The 12,316-nt window shown below is 27.9% G+C and overlaps 1 long non-coding RNA gene across 1 annotated transcript; it reads left to right on the forward strand.

Annotated features, from left to right (window-relative positions):
- Positions 1 to 11,119: 11,119 nt before the first annotated feature.
- Positions 11,120 to 12,008, forward strand: LOC122637251. The gene is made up of 3 exons (XR_006329200.1): positions 11,120 to 11,201; positions 11,295 to 11,379; positions 11,871 to 12,008. It is a non-coding gene; the product is annotated as an uncharacterized LOC122637251 (long non-coding RNA).
- Positions 12,009 to 12,316: the final 308 nt, after the last annotated feature.

The raw sequence follows: 12,316 nt of genomic DNA on the forward strand, positions 1-12,316 counted from the left end.
TGCCTGAAATTCATAAAAAGTATTTCAAACCGAATACTATCGAAAATTTAATTGATAGAGGTCGAAAACCTTGCACTGATAGACGAATTGCAAGAGAAACTTAATGTAAGACATTGATATATCACGAAATATTACACACATCCAGTGTAATGTAATCCATTGATATATCACGAAATATTACACACATTTAGTGTAATGTAATCCATTGATAATATCACGAAATATTGTTGAAACACCAAAATTTAATATTTCTTAAAAGAACGGTGAGACGAAGATTATAAAATGCGAATTCAAATAGTTGTTTAGTTTAACGCAAACCACACATTAATAAAGTGCATGAAAGGAAATGTTTAGCGTTTGTGAAAAAGTATGTTAATAAGCCATTATTATTTTAGAAAATAATTATATAGAATTATGAGAGTAAATCTGAGTTATTAAATAAAAACAAAAGAAAGATACGACTGTGGAAAAAATCGAATGAAGCTATAAAAAAGCAGCATGTGTTACCTACCGACAAATACCGACAAAATAAAGAAGTTTCCATAATAATACCATTATGGAGTTGGCAACTTAGCACCCTTGCATGGAATAATGACAACAGATAAATATGTTGACATTTTAAATGAAAATCTGGAATAATCAATCCTAAAAATGGATCTCAATGAGAGATTGCTACAACAGGACAATGATCTTAAACATACTGCAAAAAAAGACCAATAAATTTTTACAAGACTGTGAGAGAAATTCTTGAATGGCCAACACAAAGTGCAGACCTTAATCTTAAAGAAAATTTATGAAGTTTATTGGATTCAGAAATACCATTAGAAAATTCATCCAAATTATCTTGAGAAAATTGTGGAAAGCATACCATGACAATTAGAAGCGGTAAACTAAGCAACGATACTAAATACTAATTGCTTAATTTGCAGATATTTATGAAGTGTCCACTTAATTTTATCCTCCTAAAATATTGTGTAATTCCCATTAACATTAAAAACTTCTATTCGAATATATTAGTTAGTATAATTCATATTCCTGTTTATTTCAATAAAGTATTCTTTGTAAATTTAGATATTCCTTGAAGTTCTAATTTATTACTATTATTTGCTAAATTACATTTTTATTAATTTTTATTAATCAGTATACCTATCCACTTAATTTTGTTCACGACTGTACGTACATGCATATGTATAATATTATAATTTTGTATAATTTAATTTTTTAATCTTTTCTATCGTATATAATATTTTTCTTGTTTTTAATCTTATTTATATATTCATTATTATTATTATTATTATCATTATTATTATTATTATCATAGTCATCATTATTAATAATATTATTATTATCGAAATTAATATTATCATTATCATTATAATTAGTATCATCACCATCATCATCATTATTATTACTACTATTGTTGTTCTCGTTGTTGTTGCCATTATTATAATTATTATTATTAATACTAGATTATTATTATTAGTACTAGACGTATATGTCTCAAAATTAAATTCCTTATTCGACGTCCACGATTCCCTGTAATGTTCAAAATGTGTTTTACTTCGCAGAAAAGCGCAGAGATAATGCTGCCAACGTAAAGTACTAAATTAATTGATAGACAATTCATTCCTATATTACCAAATATAGTATTTAGTATTATTATGAATTGATATAGATAAAGGCAGACGTAGCTTATCATACTTGTCGACGCGATCAGTATACGACTTTATATGGAAATCTGTATCTGTGAAATGAATTTGCTGCAACTGTAAGTAACTATTATAACGATTATAAAACAAACATTTTGTTTTATTAGAAATTTTTTCTTTCTTTTTATTATACAGTAACTGTGGAACAAAATTTAATTTGAGGTTAATTAGTAGATTTGAAGTTAATTTTTGATTTTCTTCGATATAATAATATTATAATTTTTTATAATATTATTTATATTATATATATATACATACATGCATATATATATATATATATATATATATATATATATTATAAGAAATATTCTTAATGAAAGATATAAGAATATTTAATATCTTCGTGTAAAAAATATTTTAAAAATAAATGCATATATAATTGAGAGATATTATAGATGAAATATATATCAATATTTTATACTTTCTCTTAAATTTCAAATTAAAATAATATGTAAAATTTATTTTACGTGATTAAAATTTCTAAGGTTTTTATTTCGGAGATTCGATATATAAATTTAGTGTCTATTTTATGTTACAAATAATACATATTTATAGTAAAAAATAAAGAAAAAGGAAAACAATTAGAAACATAAAAATATACTTCAAAGCGAATTAAAACCAATTTTAGATTGATATTGTTATATTTTAAAAAGGCGATTTTTTCCACATCAGTTTTATATCTTTCTGCAATAAAATCGATTTTGATGTCTTTTAAAAGTTCGGCCAACGATTTTCTTTTTTTTTGCACATCTTTTACTTTATTAGTGTCACAAAATTGAACATGCATTGAATAGCAACCAATAATGTATACTATATTGGACATGTTATCGGTTATCGAGATGAAACTTGTACGAGTAAAGGGTAGAAAAAATGCAAATCGGCTCGTGAGTCTTTTCTGGCCACATTCCTGCTTAATTCACGTTCGTTCAAATCCATCATCTTGCTGGTAACGCGAAAGTCAAGATTTCTTATGCTCTTCATTTTTTGCTTTTTTTTTTTAAACTAATTGATTTAACAAGTTAATTAACTTATTTAGTTTTCCCGAGATTTATAAATTTCATTTATAAATTCATTTTTATAATTATATTTATATATATATATATATATATATATATATATATATATATATATATGTATGTATGTATATATATATTTTATAAGAAATATTTTTAATGAAAAATATAATATGTAATAATAAATATATTAATGGAAATATAATAATTTTATAATTAAAATATAAATATTATAATTAATAAAAATTATTTTTGCATAAATAAAAATACTATATATTTTAATTATATAATTACATTTATAATTATATAATATAATTAAATAATATATAATATAATTAAATTTTTACTGCACTGTTTTTCTTTGCTTCGTTTTTATCTTTTTAAATTACTTCATTGCTACGAAATTTTATTTTTGCATATCTTTCTCTGCTTTTGTTTTATCTTAATTTTCTATTTCTTTTTATTAACTAATTAACTAACTCTTTAGCTTTCTTGAATTTTATTGATTAATTAATAATATTTTCATTACATATTCCCTTTTTGTTTTTTTTTTTATTAATTAATTAACAAACTCTTTAGTTTTATTGAAATTTATCGATTAATTGAACTTTATTTGTATATTTTTTCGTTCACATTTTGTTTTTCATTTTTTCTTTATTACCTTTCTTTTAATTTCGTCAAAATGTGGTGGACTTTCTTTTTGTTTTTATACATTTATCTTTTAGTTTCATCACCATTTTTTTTATTCATTAGATTCATATATATATATTTACTAATTAATTATATCTTTTTAGAAATTTTTCCTTAGATTTATTATTAATAAAAATTATGATTAATCTTTAATATAGTTTTTTGAAAAATTATTATAAGAAAACAAAGTAAAAAATTTTATATATATATATATCGTTTTGAATGAAAGAAAGGGGAAAGAAAACAGTATGTCATTTATTGTGGTTCACTTAATAAAAAATTTTCTTGATTCAATAATTTATTTTCCTTTAGTATAACAAAAAATAAATAAGATATTTCAAATACATCTCAGAATGTGGATGAAAGAGAAAAAAACGTCACCTATTACGATTTACTTAACAAAATTTACTTAATACGATTTACTTAATAAAAAAACTTGTCGTTTTTTATTGTTTACTTAATCAAAATAGGATACACACACCTACAGACATATTTTTCTGTAATCTTACTTTACCAAATAAGAAAAACGAAATTGATCAAAAAAAAAAAAAACAAAAAAAGAAAAGAATGAAAGGAAAAAAGTAAACAAGTTCGAGAACATATATTTATCATACTAGCAAGAACGACACATGAAAGAAAAGAACAATATAACTTCTGATCACAGATCGAAAAAAATTTCCTTTATATGAATGCAATATTATTTATTTATTTAACAATTATTTCTGTAATAGAATTTCATAAAATCCAAACTATTTAATTTTTTAGCTCTATGGTATACATGCGTACAAATACATACGTACGTGCACGCACATATTTATGCATACACACGTACGCACACTGGTTGATTTGAAAAATCGATTAACCGCATTTGGAGATACATACTTTCGACGAACATTTTCCACTCAAATCGTAAACACTACAAGTTTAGGAACTTTTCGTTGTTTTTTTTTTTTTTTTGTTTAACTTGACTAAAAAAAGTAAATTACTAGAGGAAAATAAAAATCAATAAAAGAAATCACGAAATCTCGTGGTGAACGATTAATGTTTGTATTCTTCGAGTTATTTCTTTTTCTTCAATCTCCCTCAAAATATTACCTAGTAACTTTTGATCCACATACTCTCCCACATACTCCACACCGCAAACTCGCTTTACGTGTCGTAGCCATGATAAATGTTAGCAAAAGAAAAATTGTTTATTTTAGAGCAACATATGCATGGTCACCCGTTCCACTGGATATCAACAGAAATATCCTGAAGGTGGTCACAAGAGTTTCGTGAATTTAACCAATCTTTTATCTTAATCTTATCTTTACGAATTTGTCGTATCTTTTTTTTATTCGTTCATTAATTAACATTTGTTATTGGACGTAGGAAACATAGCAACGTTTTAATCGAGTAATGTCGGAAGTTTCGATAGTAAAGTCCAGAATAGAAGATCGTGTAGCGAGACAATGGTAGTGGATGGAGTTGTAAGATGTGATGAGTGAGAGTAAAAGATAGGAATGAAAGAGGTCTTCAGGGGATCGTGGAGGGTGAGAACCGCTTTAGAATATCCGTTGATCTTTTTCTTTTTTGTTTTCGAAACGCACCGAAATTTCCTTTTGATTCTTTGTCATTTCGTTTCCTTATTTTTTCTTTTTTTGCATTGCAATTATCTTACTTACTTTTGTATGTCTAACTTCGATTTGTGTCTTTCTTGTTTCTTTTTTTTTCTTCTCGGACGTCACTTTGTTTTTTCCTTATATATCGTACGTTTAATTGAATTAATGAGTAGATGTATTTCTTGTTTTCTCTATTATTTTTTTCCTTTTTTTAATAGATGGAACGTCCTTTCTCGAACGTTCACAAAACTAAGAAACTTTCTTTTTAATATAAAAATTTAATGATCATCCAAATAGACATGTGTACTGTAGGGAAAATTACGTAGGAACGTCGGTATAGCGTACGCAGTGGTATAGTAATGACGGTGTGGTTGACAATTTATAGTAAGAAATGTTTTGCGATCAGTTTAAGCGGATCTGAAATTTTTTTTCTTTTTACTTTTTCTTGTAGGGGAGATTTCCTGTATATGCGGATAAATTTTATGTATAATTATGTTAAATTCTCTATAAAAAATATTCCACATATAATACATAATATTATATATATTATATTATTATTTGTATACGTTTATTATAACGATTATAATTGTAATTGTTATGTTGAAAAATTTCATACGGTGTGTCATTAAAACCTTTTTCTTCTTCTCAACCTCATATGTCATCATTATTTTTCAAAGAAAGATATACGTCGAAGAAAATTTTATGTTTGAAAAGTTTACCATTCAGCGAACCTAATTGCCTCTAATAATGAAAACATCATCATTCTCTTCGTCGTTCTCGTCGTTGAAAAGTTTCCTAGGGTGTGTCATTAAAACTTTTTCGTTCTTCTCCGCCTTATATATCATTATCACTTTTCAAAGAAACATTTGCCGACTCCAAACTTTTAACTCATGAGCGAACAAAGTTATAAAATATTCAAGAGTAAATAGAGAATAAGATAACGAACGGTACGTGTATAAGTTAAGCTCATGTTGTGACTTTAAAATAAGCTTTCGAAGAAAAGCTCTTTCTCTCTTCCTGCCTCTCTTTCATACTTGGTAACGATCGATGACTATTCGAAAGAGAATTTATGCAATTACTAGCGTTAGTCACCAGCAATCCTCCTACAAAGGAACAATAAATAGTTATGAAAGTAAGATACGAAAATTTAAATATTTTTCTTAATTTTAATAATATTCTCTCTCATAGGCTCTTCATACAGAAGGGGGATTAAATCAGGTTTTTGTTTCTTTTTTTTTCCTTTTGTTTTTTTTTCTATGTCTTTATTTTCATCAATTAATTAATTCGACATTATACGATTAAAACACTCTTAATATCCTTTAGTTCTGTCGTTTAGTACGTTTTTCTTTTTTCTCTTCTTAGTCTTATTCTTTGCATTTGTTCAAGGCTGTTCATCATCTTTTGATTTGACACGCTCGAAGCGTGTGTGACTTCAATGACAGGAATGTACAAAATATGAACTACAAATACATGCGGGAAACGTGTCTATCGTATCGTTGTAAAAGTTTGGGTCGGTTATTCCCCTTTCACATTTGCATAACAATTGGTTTCATATGGGTAAAAGTAAGTAGTTCAGTGAACTGCGAATTCGCACTTCTCAGTCTTTCATACATATATGTTTCTTGGATGAAAACGTGCATTTCGTAGTGATCCGTGCTAAATAAGACATTGGTAAGCATTAACATATACAAGAACTAGTATAAAAATTTACGACATGAAATAAGATTTTTTGGGACGTTTACTTCAAAATGATTAGTGAATATTTATATCTAATATTATTTTAATACAAACAATATGATATTTTCTAAAGAACAGAAGAAATTATAACTAATTGGACTTGGAAAAAGAAATTTTTGATAATATGAAAATGAACTCGTGTTTTGATCATTATTAAAAATAATATAGAATATATATGTTTACTAACTATTAATTTGGAAAAAAACAGTTGACAAATGTATATACCTTATATGCATTTGTAAAAAATCAAAATTATGGAAAAGCTATATAAATTTGGAAAAAGCATTTTATTTGGCCTAAATAAAGTCTCGAGAAAAATATAATTTTTTCACGATTTTAACACGATTGTTTGCAAAGAAAATAAAGTCCTTCCAAAGATTCGAAAAAGATCTAGAACATGAAAATTGGTCAAGAATTAAGGCTGTTGTCATTGGAGGTGTAAATCATTTTAAAATCGTAAGCGATGAACAGCCTTAATGTTTCTCTTTGTAGTCGAAGTAATACTGGAGAGTAGTATGATTATAATATTATCGCATATAAAGGATAGTACACTTTTCATACTATATGATTCTTTTTGTAAAATTTTTTTGTAAAACTTTTTGTTCCTAAGGTGGTGTACCTCATCTACTTTCGTATCTACTTTCGATTGCCTGAAAATTATTGCCTGACAACTTTTTCTCGTAATATTATGTTCTTTTCCTTTTGCATTACTCGAGCTAAGAAACATTTCTCTTTATTGCGCCGTAGCAAGAGATATTGATTCATTGAAAATCTTTTGTTATATTTATTTCTCTGTATTAATTTAACATTATCATTTTCTCCTTTACGTATTTCATTTTAATACGCATTACGAGGGTCAGTAAACATTTCCTATTACGTGGAAGGGTCCAAAAGACCGCATGGGTTACGTCTGGGACGAAACGAATTTTTCGACTAATCCCTTTGAATTGGACATATTATCTCGTCTTGTCTTTAATTACCATACGAGATAATCCATATCACATAAATAATCCATATTGCATATTTGTTTCATTTGTGGTGATTGCTTTCCGTCAAGGAATAACATCAATTGATATGAAATTAATTTTTTTTGTAAATATTCTCTCATATTAAAAATATATAGTGGACCTTAAAATAGATATTTTGAGTTCCCGTCTGTCCGAAACATCGGCCAAAAGTGTTGCTTATGTAGAAAATATTTTTGCGATTTCTTTTTGGTCGTAATAAAAATTATATCACGGCGGCTTAATCAGCATTGGAAGTATCCTTCTTGTTATTATTATTTCTTATTATTATCATTAAACATCGTTCCTTCCTACGAACAACTATATTTATAAAGAAATCATTTCGAGGAATCCTTCACCGAAAACATGATCCAATTCATCACCATAACGTGATCCAATGATACAATTTTTCAAACATTTAATTTTTCAAGCGTCTAATTCTGGATTTAATTTTGACGGATGTTATCGTACAATACTGTGTACTTTACCATTTTAAGATTTTTTTAAGGAAAAAAAGAAACATACATATCCATGTGTCTCATGCGTGCGTGGAGAGCACACAATTATTAATGGTAATAATTTATGGAAACGGTCAGCTGTCACGGAAATCATTCTACTATCGGAAGATTATCAACGGCTTCCTGAACTTCATTAATGCCTATATTTTTATTGAATACTATAAAACAACGTGCTACATTTAAAGATAAGACATTTCCTTTTCAAACATCACCTTTGCTTTCAAATGATTACTAAAGTCCATGTCGAGATTAACCAGATAGGAGAAGGAGAGAAAATTTATAACGGCAACGATCACGTACTTTGACGAGATTACATTTTGTTTTACTGTGTTTTACAAAGGCTTATTAGAACGAATATCGGAGCATCTTAACGAGACGAAATATCCTTTTCAAAGGGTCCGAAGTTCGGCAGCTTCAGTTTAAGAGGATTTAATCTTATGCGCTCTTAATCTATTGCGCTCGGAATTATTGTCGAAGGGCGGTTCGACGAGACACGCGCAATGCGGATCAAAGTGGAATTTTTATCCGGACGAGATGTACGTTTCTCAGGATAATAACGTTATTACCTTGGGAAAGCTTTAAAATCGTACGAGAAATGTTAATTCCATTATTTTTTACTACTTGCCACCGTGTCTTAATTATAAATTCAATGTTCCAAATTTTTTGTTATAATAATAACGATATGTACTAATAAAATATTCGCAAAGTTTAGTAATATTATAAATAATCATAATATTAATGTTTAATATAAGCATACTTATTCAAAAATGTAGGAACTTCTATTGATTAATTCGCAGCTTATCGCGAATTCTGTTGTCAATAAGTTTCAAAAGGGATTCAATGAAATTCCATCTATCTGATATATATTATAGTACCATATGTATCCTCGGGTACCTTCATTAGTTATCATTCGTTTTGTTATAATCCTTCTCCCTCTTCGTGTCCCTTCTAAATACAATCCTTCAAATTCTATTTTCTATGTAAGATCGATATTAACTTCACGAGAAATAAATACATATGAAAAAAAAAAGGAATTTCCTCCCGGAAAAGAAGATAAACGAAATCCGGTTCTGAAATAGTAAAATGATCAAAGAATTACGGATATGGGGAACGACCGATAGGGAGAATCGAAGGAGAATCAAAGAAAACGACTTTGAAAAGAATAGAAAATTTCCCCTAATAACTATACCGATCGAAACTCGTTTGAAACATTCTGATGAGATTTTATCTCGGGGATGATACGCTCGTTAGGATGTGAATAACAGCAGGGGGAACTGGACAGCGCATGCTCGCCTGGATTGCGTCTGGGTTGCGTCTGGGTTGCGTCTGGATAGTCTAGCTCTCGACGAGAGTTGGATGAGAGTGTGGTATTCCGAATCGAGACACTAATGTCACTAGTACTAACAAGTTCCAAAAGAGGAAAGACGATCTAAAGAGGAAGACGAGCGTACAAACGGAAGTACGAAGCTGAGAAATATCAAAAAAGTTGAAATTGCCTTGTCGTTGAGAATCGCCAATGTTCTACGCTTCATGGTCTTGGTAAGATAAATTATATTTGAATAGTATACCAACGTTTAATACCCAATGGAACGACTTATTTTCATAGACTTTCAAATTCTTCATACGTCATGCTATAGAGAATTGCATAATTCTATATACGTATTCGTGAGTTATATTAGAGACGCTACGTTATACACCATTTTATATTTTGTGTCCAATACTACGATCATACGATATACCATATTATAACGTATTATAGAAAACCACATAGTTCTTTATTATTACTTTACATTATATTTTTACATTTTATATTATATTTCACCTCTAATTTGCCTTTGACGTATTATCATATAATATTAAATAGAGAAGAAAATATAATTAGAGTTATCTGAATTAGGATGTTTCTGTTCAGACATTGATATGTTGTATTAGAATAATCTTATATAGAGCCAACTGTTGCGTAGTTCTTTCCTGCTCCGTGATCCCTGGTGAAACTAACCATTGACAAATCCACATTACTAGTTAATTTTCTGATTTGACACTACTTGAATCGTTTCTTTGCCGGTTAGTTAATCAATTGGAACAGAGGTACATGATTCAATTCATTGACGAAGAGAACAGAGTAACGAAAAATAGTGGAAAAATAGAAAAGTCTCTTAACGCTCTCAACGAATCGTTTGGATCTCTGATTAAATCTTTTAGTTTTGGTGGTTTTAATTATTAAACGGTAAGGTTTGCACGATACAAAAAAATTCGTGCAATTTTGAAGAAGTTTCAAGGAGATTCTAACATTTTTTCTATATGAAGTTATGATAAAATTCTGAATGTTGACTAAATATAGCTAGTACCTTCTATAAATAATTGGAAGGTTTAGAAAGTATACCAAAAGGTTGATCGAACATTTTAAAAGACTTTGAAGTATTTTTAATAAAGATAAAACACGAAAGTGATCAATATCTTTTAACAGAATTTTTTTTAACATGCTCCGTTAACGATTAGATCGTTTAATTGAAATAATTACCAATTATTTGGAAGGAGTAATTTAAAAGTGTTCGACCATTTTAATATGTCCTATTAATATTATCCTTTAAGTGACGCCCCTTAAATCGAAATATGATTTATAAGAAGCTTATTATTTATTATTGATTATTTTTTCTCAGGAAAATTAATGAGCCAGATCGATCGAAATAATAATATTGATATTCATTTTTATATGTGAATACGTACTTATTTATAATTTTTCTTCCTAGACGACTGTGTTAATGGTGTCTCATACGATCGCGCCGATGGGAGAAACTATTAAAAGTTTTCATAAAACTAAAACACGGAATTAACACGGAATAAAGACCTAACACGAAATAAAAATGTCTGAAGAGCACTGAAAGTATCTTTCCTTGACTACCGTGAGCGTGCTTGATTGATCCACATGGTAAAGGATAATAATGTTTTATTTTTAATGAAATCAATTTTCAAGGAAATAAATGAAATTAAGTAAGAAGTTAATATTTCGTTTAATGTCCAGGACGTAACGAGATAACCGGAATGCTCACATTGTTTAAACACATATGTAATATAAGCAAGAACGAGCATGGATTCCTGGCAATGCCGTAAGTAATTTTCATTTCTTTCCTTTAGCAACAACGAGTAATAATGATAGTGATGAAATTTAAAATTCTGCTATAAATTTTTCATCATATTATAATATTACAATATTATGATTTCATTGCTGTGGAAGCAATGACTGTAAATATTGGTTTTCCGCAAATCCATCCCATATTTCCGTTATATCATGTTGTACAAAATCAGAAAACCGACTCCTTTTGCAATTAATCGGAATAGTTACAAAAATAAATTTCATTCGATCAATCGTGATATAATATTATATGCTAAAATTTATCTTGAATACCATTCTGCAAAATTATTATTAAATGATAACTTGCTTAATTACAATTATTAATAGAAAGAGATAGAATTATGTTCGCTATCCCGTCGTAAAATCATTACATTTTATTTTTGTTTAATCAGCCCAGAGATAAACTTATAGAATATTTTCTCTTATACGTACGTACATCAATGCAATTTTCTTTATTCTTTTCAGACGGGACCAGGATTAAGCAAAAGTAAATACTCAATTATATCTAAAATTACGTCCAAATCATTATGTTTGATCGTTTAACGACGCGAATGTATCTATATAAGTGAACTTACATTTGTATTTTTATCTTCTTTTTCTATTTATCTTTATACTCGTGAATGTGTGAATCAGTTACCCTACACACACACACACACATGTAGATATACACATACAGAACATGTGTTGATATATTTTAACTATTACGAATGTTTAAACGGAAAACCTCTCTATATGTAGAATGTATTTAGGGTTAATAGATGTATATATATGTATAAGTATATAAGTGTGTATATGTGTGTATAATCATAAAAATACATATATACATGTGTGTGTGTGTGTGTGTGTACGTATTAATGTTGATGTATAACTATAATTTGCCTGTATTCATCTGTATACATGTAGATATTTAG

Source organism: Vespula pensylvanica, chromosome 25 (assembly GCF_014466175.1).
Source record: "Vespula pensylvanica isolate Volc-1 chromosome 25, ASM1446617v1, whole genome shotgun sequence".
NCBI lineage: Eukaryota > Metazoa > Arthropoda > Insecta > Hymenoptera > Vespidae > Vespula > Vespula pensylvanica.